This window comes from Anas platyrhynchos, chromosome 1, assembly GCF_047663525.1.
Source record: "Anas platyrhynchos isolate ZD024472 breed Pekin duck chromosome 1, IASCAAS_PekinDuck_T2T, whole genome shotgun sequence".
NCBI classification, from domain to species: Eukaryota; Metazoa; Chordata; class Aves; order Anseriformes; family Anatidae; genus Anas; species Anas platyrhynchos.
In genome coordinates, this window is record NC_092587.1 from 97,313,676 (window position 1) to 97,335,144 (window position 21,469).

Consider the following 21,469-nt stretch of genomic DNA (forward strand, 5'->3'; position numbering starts at 1 on the left):
TTGTGGAGTGAGTGGCCACATGAATTCAGCTGCCGTAGGCTTTATCACATGCTCGCACCCCAAAATTCTGGAGCTCTGCCCTCGGATCCCCCTTCCAAAAAAAAATCTTACTGTATGTGCAAGTGTTGATGTAACTGGCCTTTGGAGGCAGCAGAGCAGTGGGTGGCCCCGATCTTCCTATCCCTTGCGTCTTGTTCCCGGCTGCTACAGCCCCGTGGCACGGGTTTGCCCTCTGCCTTCTGCCTCTCCTAGAATTGTTTTTCTAAAGCTGACAAGGATGTTGGCTAATCAGCCCCCAGAAAACAGTTTTTGCCAAAACCTGCGTGAGCACGTGGCTGAGATGAAACAGCTTTTTGACAGGGTGAGTGGGGCAGGCGAGGTCTCCAGGTGCCTCACAGCAATGGGAGAGGAGCTGCTCAGAAGGGGAGGAATATCAACATTTCGTGCACATTTCTTCACCAGTTGGGCAGAGCTCTTCCCTTCTTCTGGTTGTGTTGCTAGGAGAGGAGTGCTCTGCCCTCCTTATGGCTATGAATAGCTCGTTCTTGTTTATTCAGCTCAGCTCCGCCTGCTGGTTACAACCACAACCGGCACCATCTCGTTGCATGACACCACCAGAAAACAATGCAACTGCAACAGGAACAATCCCCCCTCCGGCTGTGAAGACTTTGGGTACCTTTGTAACGCACCGCTTCAGAGCTCTGCTCCTCCTCTTACCGCCCTGCACAGCGCAGCCCCTCTGCTTCCAGCCAAAGGTCTCTAAACCCAGCCAAACGGAGCACTGTCACCCCAGAGCGCAAAGGCGAGAGGCAGGACCTGCAAATCGAGGCATTATCTCAGAAATCTGGCTCGAGGATAAGTGCACGATCACTTCAGAGCCCTCCTCTGGTATTCCAGTGTTGGAGTCTTTCAGGAGCAAGAAAAGTTACTTTTCCTTTTTTAGTGAAAGCTGAGATTCTTGCATAAGCCCATGAATCCAACATCAGGGACTTTAAGAAAAGGAACAGATGGCTTGAAAATTGGCAATAATGGGATTTCTGAGATTTTCTTAAGAATATTTTATCTGAGGTCTGACCGGGAATGAAGCAGCCATGGCAATGGAATTAAGTTGCGCTGACAGTGGGTAAAGCTAAGGGGGCTGAGCAAAAGAGACCAAAAGTGGTGCAAAATGGGACGGGGCACAGCATTGCAAAAAATCCACCATGAGGGACGGAGGGACAGACAGTGATCACAACCAGCGTTAGGAGAAGAGATGTGCATGTACGGGCAGACGGAGCCATGCCAGTTTGGAGGAGCATATTTTACTCGAACCTCCTGGCTTTCTGGACTGGGAAGAACAGCATGAAGCAAAGAAAAGCAGCATAGATCGGAAGAGATGTGAACAGTTGCTGCACAGGTACAGAGGAACCACCCATTGTGAGCTGCCATGTGTGCCTATTCCCCTGGACATCTCATCTTTCTCCACCTGGAAGTCTTCTGGGGACGAAATCTGACCACCACGTGTGTTTATCCAGAGTTCCCACATGCCCACCAGGCCTTTCAGATAGCCGGGCTGCTGAACATCCAGAAATTCAGGATAGGTCGACTGCACGCTGGGGAGGTGACCTGTACAGCATGCATGCGCTGTATCTAATGAGTCCAGAAATTGTCAGACCTGCTGTGCAGATGATCTACTTGTGTACAGCGTGCCCAGTGCGTTTTAGAGGTGTCTGGTCTGGCTGGCACGCACAGAAGGTCTAAATGGTGCAGGTTGTGTATTCCTGACTGGAAACAGGACAAGGACAAGGTTGTGGGTTTTTACACATTCTTGTTACATTTGTAGAGGAGGTGACAGCTGAACGCTTCAGTGGACAAAAGAAACTTAGGAATATTAAGTCATACGTATGGAAGCAAGCCTCCCCTACTTGTGTTACAGGAGCCACCTGATCACTTGAACTGGAGTTGGGGTTCTGTCACAAAGGACAGTGTACAGGCACACAGCGAAAAGGTGTGGTTTCTCCCTGCCCCCTCCCAAATCCCAAACATCACATAATTTGAACTAATGGGAGTGCAGGAAAGGAACAATTCCTACTTGGCGGACATGGAAATGAGCCCCAGAGATGAGTCAAATAAAGCTCTTAGTCTCCTAATGCAGGACTCGGGTGAGGTTTAGACACCTGAGCGCAAACTGTGACCCTGTGAGCCCTTGCTCAGCTGATGCCTAGTCCTGGGGACGCCCATCAGACTTGACAGCGAGGCCCCTGGCTTCAGCAGCTCTGCTCTGCACCTGTCTGGGAAAGCCTCCTGCTTGACAGGGCTCAGCATGACAGCAGCAGGAGGAGGAGGATCCAGCAACAAAATGCTGCTTTGCCTGCAGGAGCGTGCCTGCAGGATGGGCGCTGTGCAGAACCCCAGGGAGGCTGATGCTGCCTTTTAAGCTGCAGCATCCAGAGGGGTTAAAGCACTTGTGGAGGATACAGAAGACCCAGCCTGCGCTGCCTCCTCTGCCCCAGGGATTTCCTGTCTGCATCTCCCATGGAAGCGCTCCAGCTCCCAAGCTGCGGCTGTTTCGGGAGAGAGGGCATGCTCACCTCTTCTGCCAGGGGCGTTGTGCTTTTCTTAAAAGAGTTGTGGATTCCCTGGGCACACACACACACCGGAGAGGAAGCATCTGCAGGAATCACCAGCCTGGCTGTTCCGGATTTCACCCGAGGAGAGGGGGAAGCCCGTGTTGCAGTCCACTCTCAAGTGACCACGTCTGAATTTTACCTGATGCCTCTTTAATGTAAAATTCGGAGAGAGGTGCTGGGCAGAGGGACCCGTGTTTTCCTTCATACCATGAGATCAATGAGATTAAACGTGTGCTTACATGCTGTCCTGAATTGGGGCCATGAGGAGAGCAATGGGAAAGTAAACAGAAGAGAAACGTTATGGAAATGAAGGAAGAGGGAAAATCCGCCCTGCCGAGTGCAGCAGCTCTCATCAGTTGGAAGAAGACATGGCCTCACCCAGAGCTGGTTAGGCACTAGGAAGTCCAGGGACAGGGAGAGGAGACTGTCATCTTCATCGGGATACAAAGGCAACCTGAAAAGCTGAGGCTTGGAGCAGTGGAGAGAGGCTGTTTGTTGGGCGCAGCCTTTCCCAGACAAGGTGAGTTTAGCCGTGGGTTGTTTTTCACCTTTAGCAGAATGCGGGTACTGGAAACGATCAGGCTTCAACCTGTGTCAGCCTGGAGAGGTTTTGTTCTTCCTTGAAAGACTATCAAAAGACTCCGAAATCCTGAGCTTTTCAGGGGGAGCTTGGACTGATCCCGGCCTTTAGGGCATCCTGACGAGTGCCAAAATGAGCTTACCGAGGTCTCTTCTTAAGAGACAAATTCTAGGCTTTGGCTTCTGTTGGACATAAATCCAGGACTCCAGAGCGGCTTTGGTGTAAGGAGGCTCGGTGCCCCTGTGCACAGTGTTAGGCACGTCTGCTGCTGCGCATCCCCTTGCAGAGGCTGCGGGAGATGGCGCTGGGTGTGATGACCGCTCTGCATGTAATCTGGCTTTGCTTTCGGCAGGGCAAGTGGGGTGCTCATCCTCTTCTGAGGACCTGCAGTGCCATGCTCCCAGCGTTCGCCAGCATTGAAGAGAGTGCTTGGGCAGCGGGTACCTCTGGGCCTGCCCTCGCTGCTTCCTGCAGCCACTCAGAGGGTCTGACCAGTGCCTGTGCCCAAGGCTTTGGTGAAACCATGCTCCGCCACCTCCCAGACCGCACACGCTGGGATTTTGTTTTCCTGCCATTCAAGTTCTAGAGTTTATGTTCTTCCACCTCTTTGTGTTTTCCACGTCATCTCAAGTCCTTTCACCCAGGCTCCTTGGCACTGCCCTGCGCTTCCAGCTGGGACCTTTGTAGGATTGGCTCGGATTTTCCAGCCTGGTTGTGCTTCTCCTTCCGTGTCTCCAGGCGTTCTGGGTTGCGGTCCTTCTCCCCAGCTTGGCCTCTGTGTCTCTTTCCTGGGAGGCACCTCTGGTGTCTGTCCCAGTCTCCAAACTGCAAATTAGACCTGCTTAAAATTCTTTTCATGGTGGCACATAGGCTCCTATGAACTTTCTGAGTTTTGGGGGACTGTGGGAGCTCTGTTTTTGGGAGGTGCTTCTCTGTTGAGCCCTTGGGGTCAGGTATCTGCGTTCTCCCTTCTGCTTCAGATTTGGAAGACGACCTTGGGCAGGTCACCTCATCTGTTCTGCTGCTCGTCCAATTTGGATAAAACCACCCTCCCGGGTTAGCGGGATGCCTGGGCGATCGCTGGCCAGAACCGCTACCCGAGTGGCAAGGATTGCGATGATTTCCACGAACCCAAACCCCACAGGGGCCCCTCCCCCGGGGCCCCTCCCGGACCGCGTGGCGGCCGAGCGGGGGATCCCTCGTGGCGGGGCCGCAGCCCCCCAGAGCGGCAGCCGCAGCCCGTGCTGGCCGGGGCCATTTTGAGGGGCTCCGAGCAGGGGGCGTTCGGCGCCTCCCCGCGGGGCCGGGGCCCGGGGAGCCCCCTCGGCCTCGTGCCGGGGGCCGCGGGGCCGGGGCGGGGCCGGGGCGGGGCGGGGGAGGGCCGGGGAGGGGAGGGGAGGGGGCCGCGGCCGCCCGCCCGCCTTGCGGCTCGCCAGCAGTGGCGGGAGGCGAGGCGCCGTGCGCCACAGCCGCTTGGCATGAATGCCTGGGCCGTACCAAGCGCCGCGGCGCCCGCGGGGGGAGGCCGCCCCGCCGCCCCGCCGCCCCGCGCAGACAATAGGCCCCGCCGGCCGGCCCCGTAACTTGCCTCCGTGCCCGCACAGCGCCCGCGGCCAGCGCCGCCCGGGCCGCCTCCCGCTGCCTGCCGCCCGCCCGCCATGCCGCGCCGAGCGCCCGCCGCCTGAGGCAGGTAAGCAACGGCCGCAACGGCCGCGCCAACGGCCCCCGCCTGTGGGGACGGCCCGGCACGGCCCGGCTCTCCTCGGCTCTCCCCTCCTTTTTTCCTCTCCTCCTCTCCTCTCCTCGGCTGGGCGCGGCGGGGGGCGCAAAGTTTTCCGGCGGGCTCCCTGCCTCAGTTTCCCCCGCCTCCCACCTGTTGGCCGCCCCCCTGCCCGCCGCTGACGGGGCGGCGGCACCCCCGGGGCTGGGTTGCGCTTCCCCTTTTTTATTCGTATTATTTGTATTTTTTATATTTATATTTTTATTTTTTTGACGCCGTGTGCTCGGGGAGGCGGAGGCTGCTGGCTGCTGGCGCGGAGCAGCCGCTGGGTACCTGGCTGGGCGGGAGAGTAACAATGTGGAGCCGCCGCTCCGCTCGCCCGAGGGCTTGTGGCTGAGCTGGCGGCGTGAGGGAGCTCAAAAAATACAGGCAGAGGGGGGGAAAAGCAGAGAAAACCCCCTCCTCCTGCCCAGCCCTGCACCAGATTTTGGTAAAAATTTGGAGGCTGAAATATCTATATACATTATTTTTTCCCTGGAAAGCCATTCAGTACGTTAGGTGCCTCCTCGTGAGGTCTTTTAAGTTCGTCATCTGCCGCCGTTCGGGTTTCATTGATTCGAGTTGTTTTGCTAAAAACCAGAACCGACGAGCATCCGAGCCGCACCAGCCTTCATCATCCCAGCGTCCTGACACAGCCCGAGCGAGGCAGGGGCTGGAGGGGGGGAGAGCAGGGTTTGTTCTCTCCCAGGCAGGGCTGGGAGGAGAGCATCGTGTGCTGAGGAACATGAGCAGGAACGGGAGATGGGGGAGGGAGTCTAAATTGTCCTGAGACCCTATTCAATCCGGCAAGGAAGATGGAGGATCTTGCTGCTGTGAAAAAAAAAAAAAATGTATACGGCAGAAATCTCAGCCGGCTTCTCTCTGACTTGTTACCTCCCTCCCCAAAATAAATAAATAAGCAGCAGGAGAATCAAAGCAGCAAACCATTGCTGGGTGGAACGTTTGCCGTAATGCCTTCATCCCGCGCGCTTTGCAGGCGGAGAGTCCAGTGATGGAGGCGTGCGAGAAGCAGGGAGGAAGGCTCGGAGGTTTTCAGTCACAGGAGGGGGAGAAGTCTCAGCTCGTGGTTGAAACCAGACTTGTCAGGCACTGAGGTGGGGATAAAAAATGCCTGTGCCAGGCAGCCGGACCTGTGGAGGAGGCAGCTCCGGCTCCCGCAGTTTCGATGCCAGGTGGAAAACCAATGGAGGGAGGACATAGACAGGTGGGGGAGCGGGGAGGAAGGAGGTCCGAAGAAGATCTTGGACAGGCTTCTCAGAGGGCTCTGAAAAGAGGAGGAATTTTGAACGCAGTCAGGACACGAGCAAAAATCGAGTATAGACGAGTTGGATGTGGTGTAGAGGGACTTTGGGCATGGAAGAAAGCAGAGGTCTGGTGTCCTGACAATGGGGTTTGGGGCAGGGGAAAGGAGAGGTCTGTATAGCCAGCATGAGGGCTGATAGCACGTAGGGCCAGTATGGCAGCTGAGGGGATGGGGGACAGAGCGTGTGGCTTGCCTTTTCGGTAGGTGGTTTGTCTGGTGGGGCATCTTCCGTTGAAATGACTTTGTGAATTGCTGTTAATTTTGTTGGAATGCAGCAACAGCAAGGACAAAACATGCGACTTTTCCCCAGCCTTTGTGAATATAGGTGTAGGGCTGAAATCAAGCCTCTTGATGACTGCCGCCATGCACCCTACCCCTCTGCGTGCATGGAAGCAGCAAATCTGTGCAAACACACCTGTGCGTGTGGCACGTTCTTCCTCCCGAGGGGCAAGGTGCACACGTTGTAAGCATGGTTCCTGCGTGGACGCAGCCCAGTTCTCTTGTTTTCCTCAGTTTACATAAGAGCTTATTCTGTCAGCATGGCAGCGGTAGTACTTTGCAGCCAACTTTGCATGAATTGTGATGCGAGGTGCAGGGCAGGCAAGACTTGAAACCAGTACGTGCAACGCTTCAGCCTTTCTGTTCATGACGGCATTCCTGTGACAGAGCGGAAGACATCACGCACGCAAACAATGCCATAAAAATTTTATGCACATTTACATGCGGAGAGCTGATCTCGGTTCAAACGTGCTCCAAGTTGCTCCTCCTGAAGAAGAGGAGAGAAGAAAGGCAGTGCCTGTGCGTCGCAGACGGGGCTAGCACGCTGCTCCCGTGCATGTGGATGGATCGCACACTTGCACGCTCCACCTTCCCTCGCCAGGATTGCCTGCCTGAAGTCCAGCTGGGCTGGTGGCACAGAGAAGTTTTGCCCCTCGGATGCCGATTTGATGCCCTTTCTGCTCCTGCGTTGTGCTGGACAAGCTGGAGCCACAAAAGCTTAACAAGGGAAACCACTAATGAGCCCCTGCTTGGCATGCTGAGAGGAGAGGCCAAGGGCTGAGCGGGCATGAAAACAGCGGTGAGGAGCCCCCGGGCAGAGGCTGAGCCTCGGCAGGGATGCCGGAGTGGGAGCAGAGCCCCTGGAGCCAGCAGCGAGCAGCAGCACTGCAGCGAAGGCGCGCGAGGAGACCATGTTGGGGGGAGGAGAGCAGGCTGCTGTTTCCACATCATCTGAAAACTCAACCTGCTGTCAGGACAGAAGGAAGGCTTGTGCATATTTTATGTCACTTTTCTCCTTCTAGGACAAGCTGCTGATCCGATCAGCGATGCACTTTAAAATCCTAGCCGCACCGAGCAGCAAGGATGACTCGAGGCCAGTAACGAGCCTTGGCCTCCTGCCTTGGCTCCTTTGTGGACAGTCAGCTCCGTCCCATGCCGCCCTTCCCCGGAGAGCGCCCACACAATTAAACCACGCACACCGCTCCTCAACTACAGCATGGGATGTGCCTGGCTGCGTGGAGACGGGGCCAGAAAATGGCAACGTGTCAGGGCCGGGGGGGCGGGGAGGGGAGCTGGCCATTTCTTGTGCTGCCTGCTGATGGCTAAAAGGAGGCTACACGGGTAAATTTGTTTTCCTACGAACTGGTCACGCGTTGCTCCAGTGAGCTTCGCTCGCCTCTGAGATCTTCAGTGGTAGCTCAGGACTCGGTGGGGTTGGCAGTAAACAAAACGTATTTCACTCCTTCAGCCTGGCTTTTGCGCTCTTTGCCTGGCTGTCAGGCGTGAAGATTTTTCCTCATCGGTTCTTCGGTGCCGCTCCAACGTGGTGGAGCCGCTCGAGCCTCGGATGCTGCTCCTACCCACTGAAGGTGTGAGCAGCACAAACGCTCCCTGCCTGCCACCTAAGGGTGTAGGCATCTTGGGCATGGTATTTTTGGTGACAGCCTCACACATGTAACCACACACATTATTCCTGTGTCCTGGAAGCAAGCCCATTGTCTTCAACACCATTTGGGGACCCTTGGGAGAACGAATGCTTTTGCACTGTGGTGTAGACTTGTGTATGGTGGTATTGGAGTCAGTGTTGTCCCTGCTTTATCCTTCACTCATCCCATTGGAGAAGGAACGATCTCATACGTGGAGGTCTTGCAGAACTTGAGGTCTTGACATTGACTTGATGGGCAGCCGTAGAACCTGGGCAATGGGATCGCGGCTGCAGGCTGTAAAATGGGAGCCGCCCTCACCTGCTTCCCGAGGTGCAGTGTGCCCGGCTGCTGCCCTGCGCTGGTGTGGGGCCATGCGCTCCTTTGTGGACAGCGTGGCGGGGTCGCAGAGCATCGCAGGAACAAAGCACGCATTTTTGCACCGAGCGTGACTCATGCTACGATAAATTCTGCTCGAGCTCTGCCTAGGCTCGGTGCTCTGTTGGACAATGAATTCCTCTCTGTCCTTCCAGCACAAAACAGCACAACTTGCCAGTGACATGGACTGTACATGTATTCCCATAACAACAATATTATAAACATATGGGGAACCTGGTGGAACAACTGCTGTCCATGTCTCCGCACAAAACAAGGAGCCGAGTAACAAAAACTGGAGTGTCTGAGGCTCTATCTCCCCAGACTGTGATCTCATCAGATTTCCCAAGCTAACCACAACCTGGTCACTGCTTGGATTGCAAACTTGGGGGCGGGGGGGAGAGCAGTTTGCAGGAATTGCTGTTTGTGATTCAGTCCGCTTCCCTCTGACTCAGTCCTGAACCATTCCTCGGTAGGGTATTTGGGGATAGTATGCTTAGGACATTGCGCATCAGTTTAGTTCTTGGAATAAATTCTGCAGTGCCCAGGCTTGCTTACAACTGAGTTTGCCCCGGCATCTTTCAGGCGAAATGTAAAAAACAAACCTCTGAAAGCTGCTTTTGCCTGCTGAGGGCCGCATGGTAATTTTTGCAAACGAAGGGGGTGGGGGTGGTCGTAGCCCTGGGCGCTTTGCCAGGTTCGAGCTCAGGAAATTGCAGTCTATCTAGGTAAAACTTCCCCTATAGTTTCAATGAAAAAAAGTATTCTTCTCTTACTGTCTTGAACTGTGAGCGCTGTGTTTCTCTGGAGCCTCGAACAGATAGTACATTCTAACTGGAGAGCTGGTTACAGTTGCTTGCCGGGAGATTAATTTTTTTATGCAAAACCCGGGGCTTTTTTGCATTTTTGGGACGCTTCTCGTTGCAAAAGGCTGTGTGTATTTTAGGTTATTAGAAGGCTTGACTGGCAATGTGGATCAAGGTGCAAGTGCAAGGAAACACAGCAGTGTGCTGCTTGCACAAGGGGCAGGCAGTTAACGAAGGCACGTCTTCTCCTACAGCAGAAAAATAAGGACCAGTTTTTTAGCCTGCATCTGCGAGCTGGATTTTGTATGTTTAGCAGCAATTGCTTTTGTAAGCTGCTGCTAAGGCACGTAACTGGCCGTGTGCAATTGCAGTAATGGAATGTGAAAATGCAACTACAGACAGACCTGTAATCTTGCATGCAAAATACGGCTGCTCTCGTTCTCCAGGTACAAAAAATGGCCCAAGATTGTGCTCGCCTTTCCGTTTAGCTGCCTTCACCTGCGTGTTTTAGGTGGCAGTTGCGTGTACGGAGTGTTGAGTGATTATCCCTGCTATTTTTGCTCCAAGAAGGAGGAGGAAATTAAATCATCACTAGTGGTCTGGGTAGTACGCATGGTAAGGAGAGGGCGAAGCTCTGGGGGGTGACAATGATAATTTCATAACTCTGAAATCCTGCGGAAACGCTTGGAAGCGGGTGAAGGAGAAGAGCCAAGCGGTGACCTCCCCTTCCCGCTGCAGCCCCGGTGTATTTAACCACCCAGTCTGTTAACGATGCCAGGAGCTGGCCTCGCCTTCTGCCAAGCCCAGGGCTCTCAGGGCTGGCTAAGAGAGACGTGTGCTCCAGCACGGATGGGTGCGGGGCCGAATATTGACAGCGACAAGGCGCTGGTGGCCAGTGGGGACGTGCGGCAGTAGCTCACTTGCTCTGCCTCTTGGCTCTAGGGCTTCTCTGGTGACACCGGTAACAAAGGGCTGCTCGGCAGAGGTGATACGGATCCCTGGCAGCCGAATGGAGCCTGCTAAACCCGAGTCACCCGCACTTCTTGCCAGCCCTGGAGCTTGGGTGTCACTGTCTGTTTGCTCTTTTGGCCTCCCAAAACAGGAGGCTGCACCTTTTCTACGGGGCTGGGAAGCAGGGATTCCTTCCTGCCGAAAAACGTGCTTATATTTCGGGGTTATTTCTTGCCACCCTGGGTCCTCGACTGCAGTCATTTCCATTGTGCACGATGCTCGTTGTAATTGAATCTACCAATGTATATTTAATAGAGTTGGCACCACAGCCCGTAACTAGGCGCCGCTTCCCAGCCTTCTGCTGCTTGTTGTCACCAGGACCGCCTCGGAGTTGCAGCGGGTGCCCGCCGCCGCACGGCTTTGTCCCGTGGCCACACGTCCCGCAGGACCCTCGCAGCCCCAGTCCCCGGGCCTGGATGTCAGCCAGGTGCTTGGGGCTCGGGCCAGAGGAGCGACGCCTACCGGGTTGTCTTCTTCCTCTCTGCCACGGATTTGCTGTGTGTGATCACGGGCGAGTCCTTTAACCTCAGCTGGCCTCGGCTGACTTATCTACTCCAGAAAGGTGTTGTAAGGCTTAATTATTGCCAGCTCTTCGGAGACCCTGGGGGGAAAAAAGTGCGTTTTATTCAGAAATCTCTCTGACCTCGCTGGCCTCTCTAAGCCGGTTCGGTGGTGCTAGGAGATATTCTCTGCGCTCCCTTAATAATGTTTCTTCAATTTTTCATCTGTACATTCACCCACTCTCTCAGCTGCATGTAAAATGCCAAGCTGTCTGAAGTCATGGAAATATTTTTATACTCTTGACAGCCACGACAAACATTCCTCCTCGGCAATAAACAAACAAGGTACACAACCTGCCATTAACATCAGTTTATAGCTGAGAGACCTTCGTCACTCATCGAGGAGGGAATCCAGACAGCTCCCGTGCTGGCAAGCCAGGCAGGAGCACCAGCTGAGGTTAGGAGAGTACCGGATCCTGCAGGCTGGTGTGCGTGTGCAGCGAGCGACTGGGAAAAGCTCTGTTTGCCCGTGTGCGTACGGGAGTGCAAACAGGCACCAGGTATCTGGTTTATTCAGGGTTCTTGCAAACTATATTTGGCTCAGGCGTACGTGGCTGTAGGGGTTTGATGTTTGTTTGCGTGCACAAAAAGCCTGTTTTCTGCAGCAGCAGCTGAAACATAAAGGCGGTGCAAATTAAGCTGGATAAATATTAGACATCTTAAAAAAAAAAAAAAAAAGGCTCTGCAAATGGAAGGTGTCAGGGAGCACTGCAGGAGCAGAGCCCCTGCCACACACTGCTCCTCTCCGCTTCCCTCGGGGCAGCGGGCTGTAAGCCGCTGGGGTAGGCAGGTACCCGGACCCACACCACGGCGTCTTCTCCCCACAGGTGATTCTCCATGTAAGCAGTCAGCTGTCACTTGTTTTGCTGCATCCTAGGTTAATTCCCTCTGAATGCTTCTAAATCAGGGTCTCCAGAGATGGGGTGTTGGTGAAAAGGAGCAGCAGGTGCGAGTCTTTGAGCTACGTTACTTTGGTTTCTCTCTCATTCTCCCTGCAGGTCCTCCTCCTGCTGTCTTTGGGCAGTGCTCTCTGGTGTGCTCAGGGGGAGAAAGTCAGGACTATTCTTCACCTGTGTCTTTGACGGGAGGCTCTAAGTAGGGAGCTAAGCTCTTTCCTGCCATCTCATTCATTCACTGCATCCCTCAGTATGGGTACCTTAGCCCCTCCACTCTTAAAATGAGGGTGGCAAGTCTCCTTCACAAGGCCTTCTGAGAGCTAGGGAGAAAAAAAGTGCAGGGTTTTCTCCTTCCTTCTCAGGGAGACCATTAAGTCTTCCTCTTCCCCTTCGTGTCCCTCTTTTCTCTCTCCCATTTTCCTCTCATTTTAAGAGTTCTTATTATATTCCGTCCCTTTAGGTCTCCTCTACTTCCACCGCTCTGGCAATCTGTTTCTCTTTGCTGTTTCCACATCCCCTTCTATTTGCAGCTCCCTTCCTTCTGTTCATGTCATTTTCTTCTCTCACCCTGTATCTCCTTACCATCCCCCATTATTCATGTGCCGCACACTCTTCATCTCTCCTCTCCCTGGTTTATTCCCCTGGATCCCTCCCTCCCGTCTCTCTCCACCTTGGACCCCTTTTTTGTCTTCCTCTGATGCCTGTTCCTGCAGCCTGGCCGCATGGGGGCCGCTGGCTGTGCCCGTGGGCCAAGGGAGAAGGGCAGCGTGTGGGTTCAGCCCAGCAGCCCCGTGCTGTGGGTGCAGGCACACAGGTGGAGCTTGCCCTCTGACCAAGCGAGGTGAGGCTCCCTCTGCCTTTCCCTCACTGGTGTTGGGTTGGGCTGTGTCGGCTCTCAGTCTGAGCGACGGTGTGGGGTTGACGCCTTGGTGCCAGCATGCTTGATTTCTTTCTCCCCAGAGGTGTGGGGAGGTCTCTGCTTCTTGTTGGAGAGCTGCATTGAGCCAGCGAGGTGGGTCAGGACATCTGTGCCCTGTTCCTGGGAGACCTGTGCGTAGCAGGGAAGAGAGCCGCTCTTTGGGTGTCCCTTCTGAGTCCTCTTTCCCTCCCCAGGATGTGTTTCCTCCCACAGTGGGGCTGCACAGCCTGGGGGAGCCCTTTCCCGAGGCAGGCGAAGGTGGTGCGGGTGGCCGGTGGGAGCACTGGCCAGATGCGGGCTCATTGGGCGCTCCTGGCAGCGAAGCACGAAGAGGTCACGCAGATGGCCAAATAGATCCAAGTCCAGCCTGTGTCCTGCAGGACGGGGCACGGTGACTTTCTGGCCTCCTGCAGAGCTGAGCTCCGTTTCTGGGTAACACCACACTTGCCCCTGCCAGGCATGACTCAGTCCTAGGCTCGTAAAAGTCACGAGCTTGAGCTCTCCTATCCAAACAGTTCCTGATTTCCCCCTTCTGTCTCCACAGTGGGCTGACCTCGTATCCCTCATGCTCCGTGCAAGGTGCCGCACGCCTTTTTCCACTTTTCCCACAGCCGTTTCTCTCCTTCTCTGTACCTGCTTCACCAGTTTTACCTGCTCCTTCCCTCCTGCTCTGGCGCTGGGCTGGGTCTCTCCCCAGATTCTCTCCATCGTGTTCCTCTGCCTCGTTTGTCTTCCCGTCTGGCTTCCTTGTCTCCCTGGTTGTGCCACAGTGCGGAGCTGGGGGAAAAGCAGCACTGAGATGGCAGGGCTGGAGGGCAGAGTGTTACCGGTTGAGGGTCCATGGCTTGCTGGTGGCTTTGGCCTCTCCCCAGGACGTGCCATTAGTGACATGGCAGAAATCCCCTTCCCCCAGAACTGTGATTTTCCCCATTGCTTCTACCTCACTACTGGCAAGCTCCTGAAAGGTTAATGAAGTCGTTTGCTGCAAAGAGAAAAAGCGTGTCTTCCCATGTCTGGCATGAATTAATCCTGGAGGTGATGGAGCAGCCCCTGTTCAGGGCAGGGAACGTGCAGCCGTGTCCTTGAGTCTCGTCGCCCCAAATGCAGACCCGGGAGTGCCACGTGGGTGACCTGCCCACCCCAGTCCTTGCCATCAGCTTTGGTTAAACTTTGGGGAGAAAGCTGTGGCCTCCACACCCGTCCTGGTGCCTGTTCCCTTGTGTCCTGTAGGACTGGGGAGGAGAACCCAGGAACGCCCCCAGGCCTCCCCTTGTCCCATTGTGGTGGATCCTCGCTGCCCGCTGCTCCTTGTTGGAAAATGCCCCATATCAGGCTTCGTTCCCACGGGAGTTGTTCTGTCTGAGAAACGGGAAAAAAATCATTCAATTGGGTTTGAATCACAAGAGTGGGAGCAGGAACCAAGAAGATAAGTGTTCTGGCCTTTACCACACTCAGATACCTGAGAACAATAACAAATACATACGTCTTGTTTTGAAACCTCGGGCTCAGGGATGTGTTCCTGCCCGGTGCTGCGAGAGCCTGAGCCAGGGCTCCTGCGAGGGCTGAGGACACGAAGCAGCAGCTGTGTGCTTCAGTAAGCAGCAGCCCCTTTGCTTTCCTTTCGGAGATGCTGCCGGTACCAACCAGATATTTGGGATGGCAGCGGACAGGGCCAGTGTCCCCTCTCTCCTGCCATCCTGCTGCTGGACCCTGGATGGTTTTCCCTCGGGGAAAACAAGAGTTTACCTCTTCTGACCTGTCTCAGTTTCCTTGTACTTTCTGCCTGCTCTTTGCAGGCACAGGGTGAGCCATATAGAGCCACGTGGGGCTGGCCACCAGCAGGACCTCTGCACGTAGTAAGACGCTAAATGAGAATACGGATTTTCTCTGAAAACAATGCCTTACAACGTTCCCCGTGGGGTGTTCCTTCCCTTCCTTCCTCCGGTACGTGGGGAGCTTGCTTGCTTGGTTTCTGCCATCCAAGCCGCCGGTGGCTGAGAAGAGTCCTGTGTGTGGAGTCTGGGGAGGGTGTTAGGAGGTTTCTGGCGCTCTGTCAGTGTAAAACGTCGTATTTATTCGAGCCTCGTGCCCGGTTGGGATGCACTTCTGATCTCAAGCTCTCAAGTTCCTCGCCTTAAGATGTCATTCAGGGCGGTCCCCCTGGCCCAACTTGTGCTTCTGCTGAGCACTGCTGTGCTCAGGCTTTGGGGTCAATGCTTGTGCTTCCACTAGAAGGCCTCTAACCCACCCCTTCCTGCAAGGGTTCCAGCAGGCACCCAAACAAGCGTGGTTCAGCACGTGGAAGCGCTCGCCTTTGCAGCATGCACTCTGATATGCGTATGGGTGCTTGCGGTGTGCCTGCCGGCCTGTTTGGGCCTGAGGAGGGAGCAGCGAGGGCCGGGGCAGCTGGGAAGCAAGGAATGACAGGCTTGGCAGGGGAGGGAGGAGAGAGTTTGGAAGCTGAGCTGGGGATTGGGTAACAACTGGAGGGGGAGATCAGATTTAGGAGTCGCCTTGCTCACTAAAGAAAATGGCAGAAGTAGCAGCACGTTGTCACTGGGGGTTCTGTTAGTCCCGGGTGTTACTTATTAATCTTCTGCTAATGGTGCTGCACAGAGAAGTAGCACTTCTGCGGGAACGCCTGGGACAGCTGGAGGATCAGCTGCGGGAGGTGCTGTCACCAGGTGGGGCCGGGTAAGGAATCCTGCTGGGCTCCCTTCTGACAGACTTTGGAAAAGAGAAGATTGCTCAGGAGGCCTTTGGAGGGGAAGGAGGGGGAGTCTGTGACTCACCGGGGAACAATGATCTGCGAGGACAAAGGGGCAGGCTGGAAGAAGACCTGACAACAATGGTGCATTCCTGGTCCCAGCCAGAAACGGGAGAAAGCCTGAAAGGATGAAGTGTTCAGGAGGAAGCTTTAGGAGTTATAAAGGGAGCTGGGAAGGGAAAGCCAAAAGTAAAGAGAAAGCAGGGTTTACTACAGGCAGGGTTGTTCTGTGCCTTGAATCACTTCAAGAGGTGGGACTGGTGTTTTGGTAGGTGGTGTTTCAGTAAGCGGTATTCCTCTTTGAGTCAGTCTAGTAGTGAAATCAGCAAATACTTAGGAGAAAATCACGCTGCTGGTGCAAACCGCCTTTTGGGTGAGAAGCAACAGTTGAAGTCCCAGCCAACTTACAGTCCCCTGAACTACACAGACAAAAACCAAAGGTTTTGTTTTACTCACAACCTTGTCAGCACTAGGCAGGGAACACCCCGCTGCCTGTCTGCTGCTGTTTCCATCAGCCAAAGGCAGGTCTAAATGCCAGTTTGATAGCATCTGCTTTGACTTGGTGTCTCTTCTACCTGTGAGTCTCAGCGCTGAGCCAGTGCAGAAATTTAGAGGCACGGGGAGAGGAGGAGAAGCTGCAACATAAACACAGCCTCGTGGCTGTCCTTTATTTTCCTGACTGCCGTGGAAAGCCAGCTCTGTTGAACGCCAGCAGGCTGTGAGCACGGTGAGTCCGGGAGCAGCAGCACTGAGGAGCTAAGTTAGCCAGAGCTGGCCTCCGCCCTCAGCTGTGGCGTGGCTGAGTCGCCGTTACTGAACGCTGTTGGGATGTCGTTCCTAACTGTACACAGCACTCATGCAAATCATGCAACAGTGCATATAGAGCATGTTTAAGAAGAGCATTTGTTGTGTCTTGTTTAGTTACGCTGAGTTTAGTGCTGCACTGGGCCCCGCAGCACACCTCCGTACCCTACGCAGTAGAGGTGTGCTGAGCCCGCGGCCAGGACCCGGGGCGAGCAGTCTGTAGGTTTTCAACGAACCACGTGTAGGACCATGATGGCACACGGCTCTGTTCATACTCACTGTCTGTGAGAGCAGAACATGACTTGGGCCTGCACACTGAAACACCTTCAGAGAGCGTTTCTCCGCCTTGGGAAGGGTCTGAGGTCACCGGAGCGCTGGGACCCGTGTTTCGGCAGGGCTTTCTGCTGGGGAGGGACGGTCCGTCTCAAAAGCAAGGTGCTGGGGAGTCCAGGAATGATAAAATCACCCTTGGATGTTGTGTGTGTGTGCGAACTCCTCGAAGTCATCTATGTTGGTATAAATGAGATCATTTGGCCTAATTAGTTCCAAGCTTAATTAGCAGTAATTATCCCAACATGGGAGTAATACCCGAGTAGGAAATACTGAGTCCTCGATTAGATAGATCTCTAATTGGTGTTACAATATTGTAATTAAAGCATGCTCATACGCCTCTGCCTCTACAAGTGATTTGTTTTATGTCTGATTAAACAGGGAGTCCAGCAGCCTCAAGGAGGCCAGGACATCACCGCTGATTGAAGCAGCGTATTATTCTTTGTTATAGGGAAGAAATGATGAATCACATATACTAGAAAACACTGTGGGCCAAATTAATCCTTTGAGTAATTGCTGCCGGAGTTGGGGAAATTACAACAGGGGTGAATTTGGCCTCCAGTGCATACGCTCTATCTGTATATCACCCAGTAAAACAAATACTCATTTGAATGTGCAGCCTGGCAATTACACAATCAGACAAATGCAAGGAACTTAATCTGCAGTTGGGATCGCTGGCTCGCACGGGTGAGTTTATTCGGCTGCTGCGCTGTGCCGACGAGGCCGTGCGCTCTGCTCAGGTGCTCAGCCCAGAGCAGAAAGGCACCAGGACGGAGCACCTTGTCGGGGAGGGGGCCGGAGGCAAGGCGCCCCCTTTTCTCCAGCAGGAGCGCTTTTTGTCCAGACAGCCTGGCCCTCTCTCATGGGAAGAGCTTCAGAGGAGCAGATCTGCGCACTTCTTGCAGAAGTTGAAGAAAAAGAGAGCGAAACGGGAACTTTCTGAAATTAGTCAGCTTCGAGGCATGAAAGCTTCCCGTGTCTTTTTAAGAAACCACCTCCTTAGAACTTGGCAAGTGCACTGCTTTATTACTTATCTCCTCGCTGCCTGAGTGGGCGACTGTACTTCCTGAGTCGGCTCTTCACTAGCGAGAGATCAGCGGCACAGGTCTGCAGAGGACAGTGGCTCCTCGCCTACGGAAAGTAACAAGCAAGAACGGCGATGCGTGCATCTTCTGGCTGTCACAAAGGAGCTCGAAGCATATTAGAGTCAGAGCCAAACGCAGACCTGCGAGCAGCTCTTTGCCAGCGACTTCCATCTCCCGGCTGCAGAAACTGAGGCACAAATCGGTTCCTTGGCCGGCTGGAGCTCGCCGAGCCGGGAGCACAACGCGGGCATCATCCCCTTCTGCTTCACCGCGGAGATGTCTCCCTTCCCGAAGGGGAGAGGTGACTTGGGCAAGGAAATTGAGTACACCAAATGCCATGAAATCGATATTAGGGATACGAACCGAGACACCCCATATAAGAGAATTCAAAAGGCAGGGTTTCCATAGCAGCATTGCTTGGCCGCGTTGTATATGTGCTGTTTTGCATTGCTCTCATGATGTCAAAGGCATAGCCTAATATCTGCGTGTGCAATATGTCTGAATCAGAGTTGCTATGAAACTTCAGGCTGAATTACACCGTGGAGGCATATTCTTGCGCAGTGCTGGGAGGAAATAACAGGACTAGGTTTTGTTAAGATTTTTCTCTAGTGATACATTTTTTCTTAGAAAATTGCTGATTTGCCAAAACTGTTGCTATTTTCGGGAAAAGTTGATTCCAGTGTAGTGTCCCATCTTGGGGGCGGGGGGAGAGAAAAAAAAGAGGGGGGAAAAAGTTGTGAAATGGTCAAAATGCCCGGATGTTTGAAAGGTCAAAATCCTACCCTTCTGTCCTGAGTGGTCATTTGCTTCTATATAAGTAAATTACTACAAAAAGTATCAAAATGTGAATTACAGTGTTTCAAGATGATGAAGTAAAATCTTGCCTTCATTCATTTGATCGTAGTTTCCGGGTATAGGCTGGGGAACTATTTTTCCCCTCCCTGCTTAGGTCTGGGACAATGGTTTGAAGTTTCCTTGCTGCCAGCTATGCCAAATGTCGGTGTAGCCTGCATGCCAGTGTCTCCTCTCCCCCCTCTCCCTGGTGTTGGAATTGGTGAGCTTTGCGCTCGTGCCTGAAGAGCTGAAGGTTTAGACTTGCTTTGCTGAGCATCGAAGCCATTCTTATTTCGGAAGGAGACTGCAGAAGGGGTGTGGGACAGAGGAAAGAAGATGAGAGCTTCTTTTTCCTATGTGGCAGCGACAGATGCTGGGCGTTAGGCAGAGGCAAGCTGACAAACATCTGAATGAGTGGAGGAGACTCCTAACCCAAAGGGAGGAGTTGTGGTTTAGGTTAAAGCCACAAAGGAAGTGAAGGAGGTTACCACTTTCCTGTCTGTGGGCAGGAGGTTCTCCTAGTGCTCATTTGAAGGCTTCGCTCTAGCTCGTCCTTCCCTAGGAACACGCGCATCTGTGTACTTCTTGAAAAGCATTCGATCCGGCCTCTGATCTTGGGAGTGCCGAACATCTCCTTCATCCACAGAAATCAGCAGGAGCCGAGGGTTAAAGAGCTGGGAATCGCAGGCTAATTTATGGAGCCAGATATTTTCAAGTGCATTGTGAAGCCACATGTTTCGCTCGGCGCTGGAGTGTTTGGTACGTTTCTCCTCGCCTCTTCCCCTGGCCGATTCCACTCGGGCTTTGTTGTTGCACGTATTGGTACCTCTGGGGCTGCCGGCTCACTGCCGGCTTCAGCTCTCTCTCGTCCCCGAGTGACTGGCAAATTGTGCAGCACGGATCTAGCAGTCCCGCCTGCTGGTGTAGGGCAGGCTCTGAACGCCATCGGGTACCTACCAACGTGGCCTGTGATCAGTATTTTCCTTGATTCTCACGGCATGCTTTTCTTTTAATGGCTCGGAGGCTCTGGCTGTACGTGGCCGAGAAGTTTGTTGTCTCAGTTCAATGGCTTCGCTCCTCGCCTGTGAGGCGAGAGCGGCTGGTTAACCCTGGCGTGCTGCAGGAGGCATGCCAGGAGGGAGATGAAAGAATCCGGGACTGCTCTTACAAGAGAGCAGACTTACCCCGAGCCCGAGCGCTGGCGTGTAAGCCGGCTGTCTTAACCCAAGCTATCAGCTGGCTACTGCACAGCGAGACCCACTGTCAGTGACAATGACTTCAGTGTGTGCCGCCAGTGCCTTCTGATCGCCGCGCGCTGCCATACATGAAAAGAGCATCTGAAAGGTGCTCCCTGAAGAGCCATTATGTGTTATGTGGGCTCTAACCTTCCATTAACAGCTCACCTTAGCCCCTAACCCTGGCCTTGGGACGCAGCCGAGTCATTTCATTTACCAGGTGTGAAAATCATATTTTGCCATGTGAGGATGATTGCTCTATCAGGTGTATTACAGTCCCTCTTTTTCTTTTTTTTTTTATTTGCCTTTTTTTAAGGCTTTTTTAAAACTACAAGATAGCATTAAAGATTTATATGTGGCAAATGCATCCCTTTTTTTTTTTTTTTTTTTCCCCACAGTGTTTCCTTTTAGAGACCTTCACAGTATTGATTTCAAGTAGATTTTCCTCCTCTGTTTTAAAACATTTCCTTTGCCGATGCGTTTTTAACATTACCCACTGGATCTGTGTGCAGTGCTTTCCCCAGACTATACTATTGAGCCGAGGCTCCTCGCTGCCAGCCTCGAGGGACCACTTCTGAGGCTGAAGGACCATTTGCTGTGCTCCTCTCCTCAGTCCTGAGCTACCAAGCAGCACTGCAGCCTTCTCAATCCAGGAGGTGCTCCAAGCTGTGGGCTGCTTTTGGGGTGTGCCGATGGATCCCCAAACGGGTCCGGCAGTTGCCTCGAGCTCAGAGTGAGGTGCATGTCGGGGCGTTTCAGATAGACAGGGAGAACAAGCCGTGCGCCGGGATAGTGAGGAAACCGGAGTGGCAAGCAGCTGGAGCTGTAAGGTCATTAGGCTCTGGTGCCTGCATTTTATTGCTGCAGCTCGTCCTTATGGCCCTCAGAGCGGGGTGCGGGGCTGGAGAGGGCAGGGGGCTCTGCAGGAAGGAGATCTGTTGTAGGCAGCCTGCGATGCGGGTTCAGCCATCTTCTGGTGGATTGGCCGTCTTACCACAATACTATTTGGCTTTGTTACTGTGGTGCTAGAGCCTTAGGGCCCCAGAAAGAGCAGCCTTATTGCAGTCATCGGAGTTATGCTTGCTTATGGCAGTAGGCAACTGGGAATGGTTGTTTTTTTTTGGACATGTTGCCACGAACATAAATGCTTTTCTTTGGGAGATGCTTTGCTAGGGTGGCTCAGGCGAGTGGCTGGGAAGCATTGTCCTGATGGAAACAAGATGCAGAAATGATCGGGTCTCAGAACACCTCTTACTTCTTCCCACATCTGTGACGTGCAGAGCCCACCTTCCAAAGGCTCTGTCCTTTTCTCCTTCCTCATCACCAGCAACTCTTAGTTTTGAGCTTTGAATACAACACCGAGAGCTCGGCTGCCATGGGGGGAAATAGTGACCTGGGCAAGGAAGCCAGCTGACTTGCATGGGACCTGGGCAGGCTGTGTTTGTGCTCACTGCACACAGCAGCAGCAGGAGCAGTCTTTGTTGTCTCTTTCTTAAGCTGAAGGTACCCGTGCTTCAGCATTTAAATGTTCACAAGAGACTCATGCTGGATGCTCAGGAACAGCAATTGCCAAAAATGCAAGGGGTTCGTTATGACAGCATAGCCAGAGTATCACGATACCGCCTTCATTGCCTGTTGCTGGACTTCTGGCGT

The 21,469-nt window shown here is 53.7% G+C and overlaps 1 protein-coding gene across 2 annotated transcripts in view; it reads left to right on the forward strand.

The window, feature by feature from the left end:
* BCL9 (BCL9 transcription coactivator) overlaps positions 1-21,469 on the forward strand; it is an 82,417-nt gene that overhangs the window by 25,314 nt on the left and 35,634 nt on the right. The window contains exon 1 of one of the 2 annotated variants that reach the window (XM_038184609.2): positions 4,741-4,879. The exons of the other annotated variant lie outside the window; for it this stretch is intronic. The gene's annotated coding sequence lies outside the window, so the exon portion shown is untranslated. Of the gene's footprint in view, positions 1-4,740; positions 4,880-21,469 lie in introns of those variants that run through there. 2 annotated transcript variants of the gene reach the window in all.